This window comes from Coptis chinensis, chromosome 9, assembly GCF_015680905.1.
Source record: "Coptis chinensis isolate HL-2020 chromosome 9, ASM1568090v1, whole genome shotgun sequence".
NCBI classification, from domain to species: Eukaryota; Viridiplantae; Streptophyta; class Magnoliopsida; order Ranunculales; family Ranunculaceae; genus Coptis; species Coptis chinensis.
In genome coordinates this window covers 81,879,231-81,897,350 of record NC_141464.1, presented here as the reverse complement: position 1 = coordinate 81,897,350, position 18,120 = coordinate 81,879,231, and the positions used below count along the sequence as shown (strand labels likewise).

At 37.1% G+C, this 18,120-nt stretch overlaps 1 protein-coding gene across 1 annotated transcript in view; it reads left to right on the top strand.

The window, feature by feature from the left end:
- LOC147478680 (putative hydrolase C777.06c) overlaps window positions 1-18,120 on the top strand; it is a 49,712-nt gene that overhangs the window by 9,381 nt on the left and 22,211 nt on the right. The window lies entirely within an intron of this gene.

The window sequence follows — 18,120 nt, the reverse complement described above, 5'->3', positions numbered from 1 at the left end:
AACGCTTTAGCACGTACACAAAATTATATATCAATGCTTACATGTGTGGTAAATGTGAAGAAGTAGACCTTTATCCCAACAATGAAAAGAAGCGGTAGGTGTAATCGGTCGGGGTAATCGGGATTAATCGGACAATTTTTGGACGAACTCACTTCTTGATTTTTATCACGTGTGGTGATTTGGAGATGGCTTGGAGAACTTTCGACAAGGCGCCCTAAGAAAAAGTGTGGTATCATGGAATACCATGATCTCGTGTCCGGCTTATAATGGACCGGGGCAAGCTTGGGTTAGAAATGTTTGAGAGGATGAGTGTGGATCCTAATGATGCAACATTTGTAGGTGCTCTTGCGTGTTGTGCCCACACAGGAATGGTGCCAAAGGGCCTAGAATTGTTATTTTTTATGACAGAGAAGTACAAAATCAAACCCGACTTCGAGCACTATGGATGCATGGTTGATCTTCTTGGTCGACCGGGTGTGTAAAGGAGGCTCTAGAGTTAATTAAAGGAATGCCAATGATGCCAAATGCTGCTATATGGGGCATTGCATTGCTCGCTTGCCGAAAGTACATGGACATCTAGAACTTGCGAGAACACGCATCAAAGAAACTAATACATCTCGGCCGGTGGAATTCGGCAACTATGTATTACTATCCAATATTTATCTTTGAACAAGGTAAATGGGATCAAGTGGAAAAGGCAAGAGTGATAATGAGGGAAAATGTATCTTAAAAGTGCTTGGACGAGCACAATCCAATGAGTAGTGCTACAATGGAGCTCTTAAAGTTGGAGTGTTTCATTTTAGTATGGTACTTGAACAAAGAAGTGTAGGCTTGAACAACATGAATTGAAAGAGAGATCTTGCTACTTTCGAACTTCATAAGAATTCCTGCATGAGTCTGTTCACAATTCTTTTTCTCGGATATCTTTTCAAGGATCGGTAAAGAATTCTGCGATAAGTTTTCAGCGAGAATCATAGATGGTGTGCTTATATTCAACAATTTGTTCCAAAGCAAGCATAAAAATTTCAGGAGGCTCAATTTGGAGAGAAACTTGTTCAATGTTAAAAAAACAAGTCCGGGTAAAAACACACGAAGCAATTACACTTGTACATCTGTCTAGATATTCTTAATTACAATGCTGAAAATAAGAAGTATCAACATATGAGTCGACATTACAATGAGCTCCAAGAGTAGGAATCAAATCTAAATTTCCAATCTCAATCTGCTTGTAGTAGTTAGCTTCTCTTCATCTAATTCAAAAGCCTTCCTTGCTTGCTTTAGGCTCCTCGAGGAAATTACCAAAAGCCACTCCTACACAAATTAACACTTGTGCTCATCCTAGGAAAGTAAAAGACATAGTCGGTTATGAACTTGTTTCTATATTCGGTCAAAAAGGAAACCATATTCTTCTTAAAAATAAGAATAACTACCAATAATGATAATAGGACATACCTTGCCGCGTTTGCAATGGATCAAAACAGGGTGATTTCGACATCCGAAGATACCGAAAGACAAGTAAAGGGAGTTAGATAAATGGAAATAATGAAAAACCGAGATAAAATTTGCTTTCGGGCGATTGTTTTAACAAGTCGATTACCAAGTAAGACTTTACGAGCCTCCAAGATAGTGTCCTTGGGGACAAGAACAAAAAGGCTCCTGCACATGGAAATAGTTGCAACAAATTGGTATCATTACTTAAGACCAGATCCTATCGCAATTCTTATCAAAGACTCAATAAAGCATACAATGCGGACAACTGTAATATAGAGAAACATTATCCATGTTCGTTTGTATTCCCTCCCATGAATAATCTATTTACCTACATTTTTAACTTAAAAATCAAGCAAGTTCCAAAACAAAAGTGAAAAAACGAGTTCATCAAACTCATTCCAAAAGTGCAAACACATGAGCAACACCCTCAATTACATGGAAGTTAACACATGAGCAACACACTCAATTATATGGAAGTTGTATTTGTATAAACCACCTAGTAATGCGAATCCAACGATGAAACCAATGAAAATTGAAAGCTCAACATAACTCAACAACCCCAACACAATGCGCCACTTAGTCTGGGCTTGTTTTTTGAGACAGGAGTCGTTAAGTAACAAACACCTATCCTATTCATTATAGTCATTATGAGGGTAGGCACGATATTCAATTTTCCTACTTTTGTTGTACTCGTAGGTTTTCTCGAATCTCGACCTACTTTTGTTGTAACAACCACCTATCCTATTCATTTTAAATCATATAAGGTTTTTTTTTTATTGGAATTATTCACTTTACGGATTGAAAAAAAAACAAAACAAAACAAACAAACAAACAAACAAACAAACAAACAAACAAACAAAAGGTTCAACCTAGGGCGAGTCATCCACCATAACCATCTTATGGAAACTTATTTGTTTCCAAAAAGGAGCAATAAGTTTTTTGTTAAGGGAAGGGCGTCAATCCCTTCCAAACACATAAAAGTATGCAATGATCTTCGTACCAAACAGACCATGCATGTTGAACAACTCAGCCATTGTACTCAATTATTAGCTCCAGTTCACTTTCTATAATGTGTCTAAAATTATCCTGAAAGTAGCGAGTGAACGAGGTTAGGAGATATTTAACAGTTCAAGAAGTAAGATATTTGTGGATTGTGAACAAGGAAGGTAATACGGCAATACACAGCATTCCCTCCTAGTTTCTGGTCTTGTGAATGAAATATGTTCAGGTTGAGGTAGCTGAAAATTGAAAAGCATGTATTCAATTATGTTATATGAGCATTCTAGGGGTGGTCAAATTCATTGCAAAGACTTGATCATAGTCGGGATTTTTATTCAGATCAAGCTCCGGATGAATATTATTTCAAGCGGTGATAAATGTGATAAAATAGAGTCATAGATGTAGTGATGTACCAATATCGGACTTCTTCTTTGTCAATGTCAACACCAATGATAATCGTGTGAAGCACCGGCACTTGCTTTTGCACCTTACGCAACCTATTGGATTAAAACAAACAAAAAATAAAGAATAAATAATACTAACTATAGCCCGTGTAGTATTAGAAGGTAATATGAAACAGTGTTTTGACTTCTTGCAAGACCAACGGTGCCAAGACCAAATACGACCACAATGGAACCTCGCTTCAACCTTTCTTTGTGTTCCATACAGCCCCAAGACCTAAAAATAAAATGCCAAATTTGAATATTGATTTTGATTCCATGAATAGGAAGAGAAAAGACATGTGATCTGAGCAATCGAGTTGAGACATTAACATTGAAATCTGAGGGCATAAAACAAAATAAAATTTATTACTCGGTATTCTCAGAAAACACTGAAGTTTCACACTTGACAACATTTTAAGAAAGTGTGTCTGGGTAGAAAGTCTCACCAATGGGAACACCATAACCAAGTTCTTGGCTAGCACTCCAAGTGCTCACGCATAGCTATTCAGAAAATGCATTTCGACATTCATCTATCATTTCTTCTCTTCTTTTATTATCTTTAAACTATGAAATAACTTAAAAGTTACCCTACCCAAATACTTTCAGTTTACCCCTAACGCCTTCAGATAAAAAATTTCATATTTTCCAGAGAAATTCTTCATACCTGAATTGGCTGTGATGAAACTGCAATCTCTTGTCTTGACTATGGGGAGAAATTCGAGAGCGAGAACTACAATCTCTTGTCTTGACTATCAATACATAACTGATACCGTAGTCAGATGAACAGAGATAAAGACCCAAAACTTCTCCCTCAACTAGTTTGGAAAGGATTGGTGGTGCCCCAGTGCGTTTTTTAAGGCGTCGAATGCTTTTTGGCATTCTTCTGTCCATAAAAATGAGGTATTCTTTCGCAGTAACTTAAACAGAAGTTTGCACTTATCTGAACTCTTAGAGATGAACCTGTTCAGGGCTGCTAGGCTGCCTATGACTTTTTGAACCTCTTTCATGTTTTTAGGTGAAGGCATCTCTATGAGCGCCCAGATCTGATCTGGGTTTGCCTCAATTTCTCGCTTAGTAACCAGATACCCTAAAAACTTCCCTGATGAGACAGCAAAAGCATATTTCACAGGGTTGAGTTTCATGTGTTACCCTCGGAGAACGTCAAATGCACGTTTCAAGTGGGAGAGATGATCTCCCCGCTTCAGGCTCTTGATCAAGAGATCATCTACATACACCTCCACAATGTCACCTATCAATCTTTCAAACATTTTGTTAACCAAACGCTGGTACGTGGCCCCCGCATTTTTCAGCCCGAACTGCATGACCTGATAACAGTACAGGCCATCCTCGATTGTGAAACTTGTGTGCTTGTGGTCTTCTTCATGCAATGGGATCTGGTTGTAGCCAGATGATCCATCTGTGAAAGATAGCAGTTCATGTCCAGCCATCGCATCTACCGATTTGTCAATCTGCAGTAGAGGGTAACTGTCTTTTGGACATGCGTGGTTTAGATCCGTGAACTTAATACATATTATCCATGACCCATTCTTCTTACGTACTGGGATGATATTAGAAATCCAGGTGGGGAAATTGATATCCCTGACAAAGTTAGCTGCCTTTAGTTTTTCAACTTCGGCTTTTACTGCTTTGGATCTGTCAGCACCTATCCTTCTGGGTTTTTGCTTGACCACTATTACATCACTGCAGACATTGAGCTAGTGACATGCCACATGGGGGTCAATCCCTAGCAGTTCTTCGAACGACCAAGCAAACACGTCTTTGTGTTCTCGAAGGAAGTGTATTAGAGCCTGACGCTCTTTAGAACTCAACAAGGTGCCGATGAAAGTGGATTTTGACGAGCTGCCTCCCACAATTTCCACTTCCTCTAACGTCTCTAGTGAGGGGGGCCCCTCCCTCTTTCTTGAGACCAAGTCCGAGATAGGGGATCCAACTGTAATTGCTATTTGACGGGTTGCCCCACCTCCATTGGTTCAAAAGGGAGTGGGGACTGCTTCATCACCAGTGTGTAGCATGCTTTGGCAGCCACCTGATCCTCTCTGATTATTTCAATTGTCCCGTTATATGGGAACTTCAGACATTTATGATAGGTGCTAGGAACAGCTCGGAATCTGTGCAGCCAGGTCCTGCCCAAGATCATGTGATAGGGTGTGTTAGCTTTTACCACAACAAAATTTATGATAAGAGTTACCATACCAGTAGTAACGGGTAGTTGGATCTCCCCAACTGTTAGAGCTTTGTCCCCGCTAAATCCATATAGGTTGGAGTTGGTGGCGATCATCTCAGAATCAGGAATCTGCAGCTTTTTGAATGCGTCGTAGTATAACACATCTGGCGGAAATTGCCTAGATCAACCAATATGCGATGCAAATCATAACCTCCAAAAGGAAGTGTCAGAACAAGTGCATCCTCATGTGGGCTCTGGATGCTACGACAGTCAGCCTCAGTGAAGAGGATACGTAGCTCTTTGTGGGGTACCGCAGTCAGTTCATTGTTTATGATCCTCATTTGCTTGGCGATGTGCATCTGATATTGCGCACCCTTTTCAGTGATCTGCCCACTTCGTTTGCTTGCCTTTCTGGAAATCATATTTATCTGGAGGCGACCATTGAGCGGTCCAGTTCCTAGGGGATCCTGAACTGACGTGCTGATCTCCTCAGGCTATACTATATTCGCCTGTTCTTGTGCTACAAATTGCTTCAAATACCCCCTTTAAATCAGATCCTATAGTTCATTTTTCAGAGTTCTGCAGGCTCTGGTGCTGTTTTTTTCTTTTTTTTTTGTAGGCAAAATGTGAATATTATATATAATAATAATAAGGTTACAATAGGGGTTATGGACCACCCGGGCTGGATTAAGTTTCCACTATGCGTGACATCCCAAGTTTGCATCAGGGCTTTGATAAACTAAATGGTTACCTCATTAGGCATTGCCCAACTAGTAAAGAAAATTGGTTGGAAACTACCAAGTTGGTTAAAAACCCCAACAATTTCCAGCCTAAAACTGAAAAGCCCAACAAAAAGCCCATAGGACCAACGGGTCGGGGAGACCAGATCTCCACCTTCTCGACCCGGAAACCTTCACCCTCATTGTTGGCTGCCCACCGCAACCAGCACCCTTGTGGTCATCCACGCACCAAGGTAATTTCCAAGAGCGTCGGGCGTATAGTCGCAGCTACCATCTCATTTCGGTTAGTGCCCATGTGAAAAGCACAAGCCTAACTGCAGTTTCTGTTGGTGGTACAATCCCTAAATGTCAATTTATCCCAGACTAAAACTATCGAAGCTAATCAGCTGAGATTCCCATCCTCAAACCATCGAAGCTTTTCAGCTGTGATTCCAGTCCTTAAACCATCGAAGCTTATTAGCTGAGATTCCAGTCCTCAAATCGCAACACCCTCACAAATCGAAACGCACCGAAAGGAATTGCCAGCAGCTCCACTGCATCACATCAGACCACCTCCAGATTCCAATGGGTGTAGCACACTACCACACAACCCCACAGTCACCGGAATTACAAACAAAAAATCCAACAGTTCATTACCGATACAAGATCCGCCATGAATCTGGCAGAAGCATGTAAAGCTTTCATCTTCCTGATTCGAAAAGCTAATAGAAATTTCAAGTTCAATCGTGTAACCCTTCATTGCTTCAAACAACTTCAGTGATCTGATCCCAAACTTGTCACGCCCCGAGACCCAACACACATCCCGAGGACGTGGATTGAATCTCGAGGCAGACACCTATCCCGATTCTACCGAAATTTCGGCAGAGTTTCCTTTGTTTGATCAACATTCGTAAACCCTAAAAACCTGTCATAATCCTTGGACATCTCATAATTCATTCTTCCAACCATATATATATCCAACAACCATACATACTACTCCTAACTTTAAATATTACAGGGATATGATGGTATATCTACAAAACAAGGAGAACCGTCGCTAAATACATCGATTATTACATCAAGATGGCCTAGCTCACTGTATATACAACCAAAAGAACTAGCCTCTTACTATACAACCAAAAGAAAAGAGCTATGCTCATTATATACATCAAAAGAATAACCTAGATTATCTCTATACAGCCCAAAATATAAACTTGACTCTGTCTCTCGTCAAGCATAAGGGAATCCTCCCAAATCCCCATAACCCTCATCGCTAGGGTTAGGAAAAGCCTCCTCCAAGAACAAATCGTCTGAAATGTTAAGTAGGATGAGCAAACAACTATGCCCAGTAGAAACACACATAACCAATACTAGACTACTTATAACAAAACATTTAAAACATGCAGGTTTTTATAATAATATCCAAATATTGTGACTATACAATAAATTACTAGCTAGCATAAATCATATCGGCATGCTTCTTTAATATTCAAAATATAGTTTTCACAGTCATCATACAACTATTGTGGCCGCTGCATCCTATTAGAATGGTGAGGGTACGACTGGTACTCAACCCCAGTCACAGGCAATCTCGGTTCAGTACTTCCCAGTGTGAACCATGCACCGTTGTTTTCCTGATTTTACCTGCAGGGAGCTGAAATGCCGTTGTTGTGTTCGTACACACAAAATCCCCAAAGCTTTTAGGGCTCAGGTGGGCCCTGTGACCACGACCCCCATACGGGCTGTCACCTAACTTACGGTGGTCAACCGTTCGACGACTATTCTTGACTGCCAGGATCGACACACATCCGAGTGGACTAAACTCTCACTCCTCCGGCCTAAACCTCATCGAGGTAGCATGTAACCCCACACAAGCTAATCACCATACAAATGAGTGACATTGCATAAGCATGGTTATCTAGAAAAGTAGAAAAGGAATTCCCCGGACTACATCCAAATGATGCATCCCTTTAAAGGTGGCCCACCACCTCGAAAGGTGTACACCACAGTTGGAATCCTAGAGCGAACTGCCGTCTCCGAAATTGTGACAACAGTTCCTTCTTTTTAGGAATTCACAATTTCTTTTCTAAATCCCCTCGTGATAAGCATAGTAATATCTATATATATATACTCGTATTTCCGATTGTTTTCAAATACTCTAGTTACATATTTAGTTTTTCTTTTAAAACTGTTGATTATGTAGGTGTGAGTTCCTGGATTTCCCACCATCAAGTAAAAGCAACCTATGACACCCAAACGGGTCAGTCATAGTAAATAACAACCGATGATTCTCAAACGGCGAATCATCGTAAATAACAACCATTCCGGGAAAAATCCAGAACCTCGCACCTAGTTACAAACAACCGGGTAATCCTTACCCGCATTTCAAAATCCATCTCTCTGTCTCCTTACTGAGACAAGAGACGCGAACCTTTCCCAAAACCAGTTTCTTCACTTTTAACAAAGAAAACAATCCCTCGCTACCCCGATTTTACAGAAAACCCATTTCACACGAAAGCTATCTATATATATAGTTTATAGCGAGGAAATACAGTGCAAAACATGAATATCATATATACATGCATGGTTGATACGCAACTATCTATTTCCTATTTAAACAATTCAAATCATGCATGAAAATAAGCAGGCTATATATTGGTATGTAGGTTCCTACCTTAGCAAGCTCCGTTCTCCTCAAGCCCACTTAATCGAATCAAGCCCACTTAATCAAATTCACTTTCGAGATCACTCCTATAACATCGATACATATCGTCGGTTATTAGAATTGATCGAACAACGAAAATCATTATCTAGCGTGGAGAAGAAATTCTCGGCGTTAAGAATTGGGTTTGGATAATTTTTCATCTAACTACCAAGTTATAGAGCTACAAGCCATTTAAAACCTTTACTCGACGATCTCTCTATCGCTATTTCGCCATTGCAGGCCCTCATATCGACGCCAATCCTATCACATCCCAATTCCAAGTCCAAATTTCAACTACAACCCATTCTACACCTCTCAATTAACATTAATTCTATTAATAAAATCGGTGGGTGTTCCTTATCCCTCGATCATTACTCAATCAATTCTTATACAGTTATAAATCGACATAAATCTCTTGAAATTGTAATGAATAACCAAATTCTTACCAAGTCAGCAATAAAAATCGTTCCTAGCTCGTTGCTCCACCAAAATCGCAGCTCTCCTTCTCCAAACCGAGCTACTGCCGAAGTATACAACCACCCCATTCAAATATCTTCAGTAACACATCAAATCCATTGAAATGAGTTTAAACTAGTTGTTTGAAACAAATTAAACTCACCCGGCAGCGGTGGTATGAAGAAATTCCACTCAATTTGAATCTTCACGCTTGGTTTTAGTGTTACTAAGATTGGGGGTGAGGAATTATGGGTTTGGATCACTGAAATTGGGGAGAATTAAGTTTCTCTCTCTTAGGGTTTTAAGAGGTACGAAAATTGGGGAAGAAGAGAATTGGCTTCGCGATTTTGGTTTGGCCGATTTTTTTCCTATTTCGCGATTTTCGTTTTTTTTTTTTTCTATTTGGGCCGATATATTTAGGCCCAAGCCCAATACATTACAATTTAAGCTTAAGGTCCTAATTAACGCTAACCCCCACTAATTCGACTTAGCGTCTTGATTATTTTTTTTCGGCCCATCCCGCTAAATTTAATCTTCTATATTCTATCTCACCGCAGGCTATAACAATGACCCACTCATGCGCGTAAGCTGTTAACTCGTGCTAGCTTCGCACGCAGAAAATCGCTAACCGGCATTTTGTCAAATTTTTGCATATGGGTCGCTTACCTAACGTGACTTATGAGTCGGAGTTAAGTTTTAGTAAGTTACGTACGGTTGAAATATAAACCCGACGACCAATTTACATAAACGACCCTAGATTTAATATGAAATTTACGAAAATACCCTTAATAATAATTCAGGACTTTACAAAACTCTAGCCTTCAAGACTTAACTTGATATCTCTAGTTCATACATCAAATCAAGAAAGTGCAAAGCTCTAAAAAGCTGCTCAAGAAATTGAGACTTCACCGTAGCTCCGCTCATCAGTACTACCAAAAATTAAACATACAAGCCGTTTCCAATCAGAAGAAGAGGATTAAACGAGTTTGCAGATCCATCAATCCATCTCCTCCAGGTAACAATTGCGGAAAGTACAAGCCAAATCTGCAAATCAATTTGTTGTTTCAAGCCAAATATAAATAAATTAAGTCTCAGACTTAAACCTTCAAAGCTTCACAACCTGCAATCTCAAGTTCTCAAACCTAATCCATCATCTTCTCAACTCAAAACTCCAAACAGAATTACAAGAAGCTATACTACGTCACAACTCAAACTCTTCCAGACTTCAATGAATAAAATGGGTAAATTAACTTATCCTCTTAACCCATGCAACTATGAAAACATATTTGTTCTCTTCTTCTCCCCATCACTACAAAGATGGCAATGGGTACTAAAATCGAAGGTAGTAAAGACAATAATTAACGAGAAAGGTAGAACATTTACCCACATAATTACTGCCACCATTTAGAAATCAGAACGAATCCAGCAATCTTCAATGAGAATCTTCTCAAATAGAGATGCTTTCAACTCAGTTATATATGTTCTTCTCAACTTAGATCTGTTCTTGGAACCATAATCACAAGAATGAGAGGGAGATTTCTGGCGACAGTGCCTTTAGAAGGCAGCCACCGCCAGTGGGAGATTTCTCTAGAAGCTTTCTCTATGCGTTTTTAAGTTTTTTTTTCACTCTCGGAATCTAGCTTTCTCTATAAACTCTGGTGCTATGACTGAAAAAGCACGCAACACGTTATTATTTGTATCGTTGTTTGTGTTACGTATCATTTGCAAAACTTACTTAGCCTATTAAATATTGATTAGTATAGTGGCTAGCAAGGTATCAATCCCACTCTAAATAATTAAGTGATGATGATAGAATTTCCTAATCTAAGTTACTCTAATGGATGCAAGTAAAAGATGTGGCTAAGTAATAATTAATATATGGTTGATTAGATTTGAGATTTAAACTATGCATAAACTAAACTAAATTAAATATATGAATATGAATCAAGAGAAAAAATATCTTGGGAGAGATGAATCCACCAAAATCATAGAATTAGTCTAATAGATCTATCTATCATGCTTAATAAAAATCACCAATAGAAACTCACCATACCTACAAACCTTATGCTCATAACCATGATGATAATATGTGGCTTTCAATGTGCTTTCTATCTTTCCATCAAATACTTCTTCAATCTCCAATGATATCTTCTATCTAACCAAATTGTGCTTTAAGTGACATTCAATATACAACTCTAGGTGCCATGAAAAATCCACATATGGCATTAACCATACAACTAATTGAGGTGCCATAAAGAATCAAATCATCACACTAGAATACTAAAAACTAGAAGAAAAGAATCTAGGGTTTGTGGTATTTGGCTTTTCACAATCTTGAATTACCCTAAGACCTCCTAACCTCCACAGGGGCGTTAGATCAATGGACAAATAAGAAGAAACTCAATGAGGGATTTAAACTAAAACATGATAGAAGAAGAACTAAACTAAAACATACGAAAAAGGCTTCATCTCCCCTCCCAAGAGAAGGGAGATTAGCCCCTCATACTATGCTATGAACACAATATAAAAAGGAATAATCTTTATAGCTATTAATGGTGAAAAGGTATGAACTTTCTTCTCTCTTAATTCTAGATCTAAGATGCAAACACTAAATTTCCTAGATGATGTAAACTGAGGTTTTTGTGCCTTATAAATTGGCTTACATGCTCGTCTGGATAGAGATCTGAATCCTATGTTTATTTGGTGTCAAACTCTCTGCAATCTTTCTAGAAGAAATCCTGGAAAAGTTAAATTCAGTTGGACCAAAGTTGGACGTGGCCCACTTTGCCCTGCAGGCTATTTCCCAAGCTGCAGCTTCTAACAGCTTTCAGTTTCCTAATTCTTGTGAAACTCTGACTTCTTTTCCATGTTGATCTCATATTCCTATGAAGTCGAAATTAAGGCTTTGAGATCAGATTGAAGACTCTTCTAACTCAATTATTATCCTCTTTTAGAGTCCCATTAGGCTTGGCACTTATGGAGACAAATATGACATTTGTCCTAGGCCTTTAGCTGTAATTCCCAGTGACTCCTTTTTGACTTGTTTAACTTCTTTTCCCTCCATATTTCATATTTAGGTTCTTTGACCTACAAAATCTCAAATTGCATCATATTAGAATATTTAAATATAAAATAGAGACTAACATACACATAATTGGGGTTATAAATCATTACTTTTGAGCACTTATCACAACCCCCAACTAGCATTTTGCTAGTCTCTTAGCAAATATGTGGTATACTAGAGAAGTGTTCAAAGCTAACAATACTAATTAAATAATAAACTAACTCACTTTCGCAGGCATCGCGGTTGCATTTACCATATGCAACAAGGCCTTAAACCTTTAAGTTACCCTTAAAGGACGAGTTATAGCCTCGTGAGGGTTTTCAGTTAATATACCCACAAAATCAATTTTACATATGAATTATGGTGAAATCTAGAGAAAAAAACTTTTTCAGTTAAAATGTCTAAATCAAAAGGTTATTACTTATCACACCCATGATCATAAAACATTAGGCTAAGGTTCTATTCATAAAGATAGAAAAGACTGACTAATCATCCTAATTAGAGCTTATTCATTTTTAACCATTTTGATTCTTTTATCTTTTCCAAGCAACGGAATTTCTACCTCACCTTTCGATTAGTATTTTGACTTCAAATCTCACCATTTCATACACTCACAAGGAAATCTCTCTCAGATAAGTTTTCTATTTTACCTCCATATGCAGGGAAATGAGTAAAAAGTAGAACATCCCACATATTTAGTCAGAAAGACGGAAATTTACAAATATATAAATAAAGTCTCATGGAAAGAATGTCAATCACATTTGAAGTGTCGGGTCCTTCACTTTAGCATCCTTTCACCTATTCTAAACTTTATATCATACTTTAGTGATAAGTCTGGGTATCAAAACGGGGCTTAGGACAGGTTAACAAAAAAAGGGTAAAAAGGATTCAAAAATTTCTGAGAATATACTAAAGACTTTTTGCTTTTGACCTTCTTGGAGATTTTCTTCACTTGTAGACTGCAACACTTAAACTCTATCACTACTTCTGCTCAATTATTTATATTTCTTTTTCTTTTTTTTCTTTTTTTTTTCTTTGAGCAAAAGGAATGATTTTCTTCATTTGACTTTGGTAAAATTTCCTTCAAAATCTTCTTCATTCTAGCTTTCTCTTTAGTTCTTTAGAAATCCTCAGAAATATGGATAAGGTTAATAATATGGGATATACTCCTTATCTGGAGTTGGGTTTAAGATGATTGGTTTAAGAATAAAAGGTTTAATATATAAGGCTCAAAAGTGGTTAACATGATAATCCTACTAGGTGGGATAAAGGCTGATTGGTTCACTACTTGACTTATCAGTATAATATTCCGCTTTGAATATACTACAAGACCTAATGGCTATCTCCCCAGTTGATGCCACCTCGTGATTGACCAATTTAAGAATAAATGAGACTACACAACGAATTTAAGGACAGAAAAATGGTTGAGTCAACTTGGACTCAGATTTACATAAAGACTCTCCAAGGAATTGAAATTGAAAGGCTCAAGTCTCACAGGTCAAGTCTCTGTACTAATCCTCTAGTTTGGTAGAAGTTTAAGTTGCTCTTTCATTTGAAATTCCTCTAGTGGTGTATTATATGAACTTACTTTAGACTAAGACTTTTATCAGTGAGATCTATTTCTAGTAATAAAAACTTAGTCTAAAAGTCTTACTAATCCTGGTCATAACTTATAATTTCCTATTTCATTAGCCAGTTTAAATGATAAAAATATACTTTTCACCTAGAATCACTATAATTCACATATAAACTTTCCAAATATTGTAATTAAAATATTGCAAAATTTTAATTCTCACCCCCCTAACTAAATTAGGCATTGTCCTCAATGACTAAATAAAATAACTGAAAGCTTACCATAATTGAAATAATCAAAGAAGGAGGGATATTACCTTAAATACGTGCAAAATTACATCAGCTAAAATCTGTAGAATTTATATCCTTAACAAAACAAATAAGAGTGATGATTTATAAGGATCAATAATTACTACAACGACTAAATATTTGTCATGTGCTCAATCTATAGAGTGATACGTCTCTAAAAAGACAGAGAAAATGTGCTAGAGTGGAATGTAAAAGTCACATGTACAAATGACACGACTGAAAAATAAAAAATAAAAATTAAACAATGAATAATAATAATAATAATAATAATAATAATAATAATAATAATAATAATAATAATAATAATAATAATAATAATAATTTAAATCAATAGTTTCATTGTTGCACGGAATACAAGATTTGTCTCTGCCTACAAATAAAAGTAATAAAACCATAATAGACAATCAAATACATGAGTGATCAAAAATAGTTTTAAGAAAATGCTTGGGCTGTGAGTGAGTCCAAATTTTTCTACCAGAAAATCAGTTATGATAATAAACTCGGTTTCATTATCCCCATACAACTCCATTTTCCCAGGCCACTCGCCTTCTCATAATTGATTCGACAATCATAGAAACATCAAACAATATATCTTCAGGACACTTATCACCCTTCGAATAAAAGAGACAGTCCCAACCCTGATTTTCGCATTCTTGTTAAAAAAAAATCCATTCATGTCATTGTTATCAAACAACTCTCCTTAACAGAGTTCTGCGTGGATTTTTCGTTTAACTACCATGTGCAACTGTTTGTACAACAGAACCACAGGGGTGAAATTTAGGACTGAATACTTAAGCGCCTGATCAATCAAGAGTTAGGGTAATCGAAAAGTTATTAAGTTCATAATTTAGGACTGTTTCTCTCCTGTTTCGCTCAGCCTAACCAAATACCAATTTTTCATCACATGATCGCCCTTTATTTCCTACTGTCTCTCTCCTATTTAGCTCGGCCTAACCAAATACCAATTCTTCATCACATGATCGCCCTTTATTTCCTACTATCTCTCTCCATACAACATTAAACAGATAGAAACCTGAATTCAAATCGAGAATTTCGACAACCTATAACCGAAGTTGAGCGGTGAAACTAGCAAAAATTTGAGCGGTTAATCAGGAAAGCAGGACGTCCAAAATACTGTTTGGAATTGTAGAATTCCAAAAAATAGAATTAGAAGCAATTGGGAACTGACCGGCTGTCAATCTTGCCGATTAGCAAGTGCTCCACGTCTTGGGTAGGTGTAACTGGAAGTTGTAGCGCCTGTTAATGGATGGAGTTAAATGATGATGAGGTAGTTGAGTGGTGGTTTTGGAGTGATCGAGTTTTTACTACCGGATTAAGGTTGAAGGTGGAGTGTTTTACTATTTAGTGCGGCTGGAGGTAGAAGATGAGCAAAATGGTAGAATGATATATCGGGCCTTTCTCTGGTTTCTCCAATAATACACTAGTCGGGTGGGCTTTGGTTTAGTTTTTAGGCCCAAATTGATTATATTTATACTTTGATTAGGATTGGGATCCAAAACAAAGTAGGATTCTAACTTACTAGTCAAGAATAGAGAACTAGTCTGTAATAGAGAAGAATTCCACCTTACTAAAGCACAACTTAACATATATATGCATCACGCATACACTCCTAAGCTCATATCAATTTAATTCTTATTCATAAAAACTAATCACTCACTCCATAAACTATTGACATTTTAAGAAATTAAAAACAACTAATCCCATGACAGTAGAAAATAAAATTAACTTCTACGTCTCTTTCTAATACTATACCATAACGACTAAAAATAGATTAATTCTTCATACTCTTAATACTTCAAGCTCCTTCCCGAACCTTTTATGGCGATGGGATAGAGAATATAGAGATGTAGAAAGTGTTGATGTAGTGAACGCAGGAGATGCTACAAAATATAGCTTTATAGGAAAACTTTCGAAGTACTCCACTTACTAGTAGTCATAATCGTGAAGCTACTTCGGACGTCAAGAGCAGATTTCAACTCCTATCTTAATTCGAATTCTAAAATCTATTGCACTCTCCCTCTTTTGCTTTGCATGAACTAGGTTAGTTTTCCTGGTTATATTGGAACTTCCCCAGTCCTCTATCATTGTTTGAATTGGATTTGGAGAAAGCTACTCACAGTTGGAATGGAAATATAAAAAAACTCAAGAATTCGGTGAGTTTTTTTACTTTATATCTTCAGCACAGGTTTAGGTACGCATTTATTTTCTCAGTTCTATTTCATTGTCATGAGCTACTGATTAAACTATCTATTTAACTACTTGGGTTGCCTCCCATAAGTGCTACGTTTAATGTCGCCGGCCGACACAGAGGGGGGGACTTAAGGTTACCCCTCTAACTAGCTTAGGTAATTAATTTTATAAATTTGTGGGTCTTTTATAGTCAGATTTCCTAGACTTAAAACTTGTTTGTAATCCAATTTTTGCTCTTTTTAGGGTTTAGATTCCCTAGACTTAAAACTTGTTTGTAATCCAATTTTTGCTCTTTTTATCTTCCTTCTTTTCCATGCGTGGCCTATACATTTTAGTAGATGGTGAGTCATCTTAATTAAATCTTTTATAAATCTACGATTAAAAGTAGCTTGACATAAAGATGCTCGAATGTCTTCTATTTTTGTATGAGATTGACCAGTGTCTAGCAATGTATTAATATGGTGTATAACACTATCATTGTTATAATTCATGCCTAATTGTGATAGGCACATTAAGAGTGGATCTTCTGGATAGGTTTGTTCAAATGTTTCGGACACTAATTCCTCAATTATACACATATCATCTACCCCTTCGGTATCATCAGGATGTTTCATAAGCTTAAAAACGTTTACTTCCACTTTTAGATTCCCAAATGTTATTGTCATACTCCCATTCCTACAATTTATTAGAGCTTCTGCTGTTGCTAAGAATGGTCTACCCAAAATGATAGGAATTTGGTTTCCATTTGTAAGTAAAGTGTCAAGAACTATAAAATCAACGAGGTAATAAAAATCAGAGACCTTGATAATCACATCTTCTATTACCCCTCGTGGAATCTTAATAGACCTATCTGCTAACTGTAGTCTAACATTTGTTGGTTTGAAGTCCTTTAACCCTAGTTGTTTATAGACTGAGTAAGGTAACAAATTCACACTAGCACCTAAATCTAATAATGCTTGATCAGTGTAGTCCTCTCCTATTCTACACGTGAATCAGAGGACTACCGAGTCCTTATGTTTTACTACTGACTTTGTTCTCAGAGAAAGGATGAACAACTTTGTGCAATAAAAGCGTCCTTAGGAATATTTGTTTTCTTCTTTACTAGGTCTTTTATAAATTTTGCATATGAAGGTATTTGTTTAATTGCACTTAGAAAATGAATATTGATATGTAGATTTTTAAAAATATTCATGATCTCATTATATTGTGCTTCCTTTTTGTTATCTTTTAACCTAGAGGGGAATGGTGTGGGTGGAATTTTTTCGGTTACCCGCTCTTTAGTTTCAACTGCCTTTTCATTATCTTTCGTTATAACAACTTCATCAGAATCAGGTATGTCAACTTTGTTATCTACTTTCTTTCCTGACCTAAGGGTAGATATTGAGTTAACTGCCTCTGTGGAGTCTTGGATGCGCAGGGGGTGGTTTCAACTTGATAAACATTTCTACCTTTAGGGTTTTGTTCAGGTTGACTTGGTAGAGTTCCCTTGGGTCTGTCTGCTAGATTAGCTAGTATTTGATTGAATTGTTGGCTTATCTGTTGAGTTATTTGTTGAGCCATAATATCAATTTTTTGGTCAATTCTTTTGAATTCATTATCGGTTTTGGTGGCTAAAGCTTTCATGCTTTCATCTGCGGTGTTGGGTTGGGTTTGGTAATTAGCCATAGGATCAATAGCTAATTCTCTATTCATGTTTGTTTGTTTGTTGTTGTTGTTGTTGTTGTTGTTGTTGTGGGTAATACTGTGGAGAAGGTGCTACTGTGCCTCTATTATTCATGTATTGTTGCCTATTGTTCCCTTGATTACCTTGAAAACCATATTGGTTTTGTTGTGGAGGCATATTCTGTCTCCATGAATTGTTTGAGTTATTTCTAAGATCTGGGTTATAGTTGTTGTTATTACTAAAATTATTTTGATAACCCTGTCTTTTGAATGTATTAAAAGCGCAAACATCATCAATACCTTGA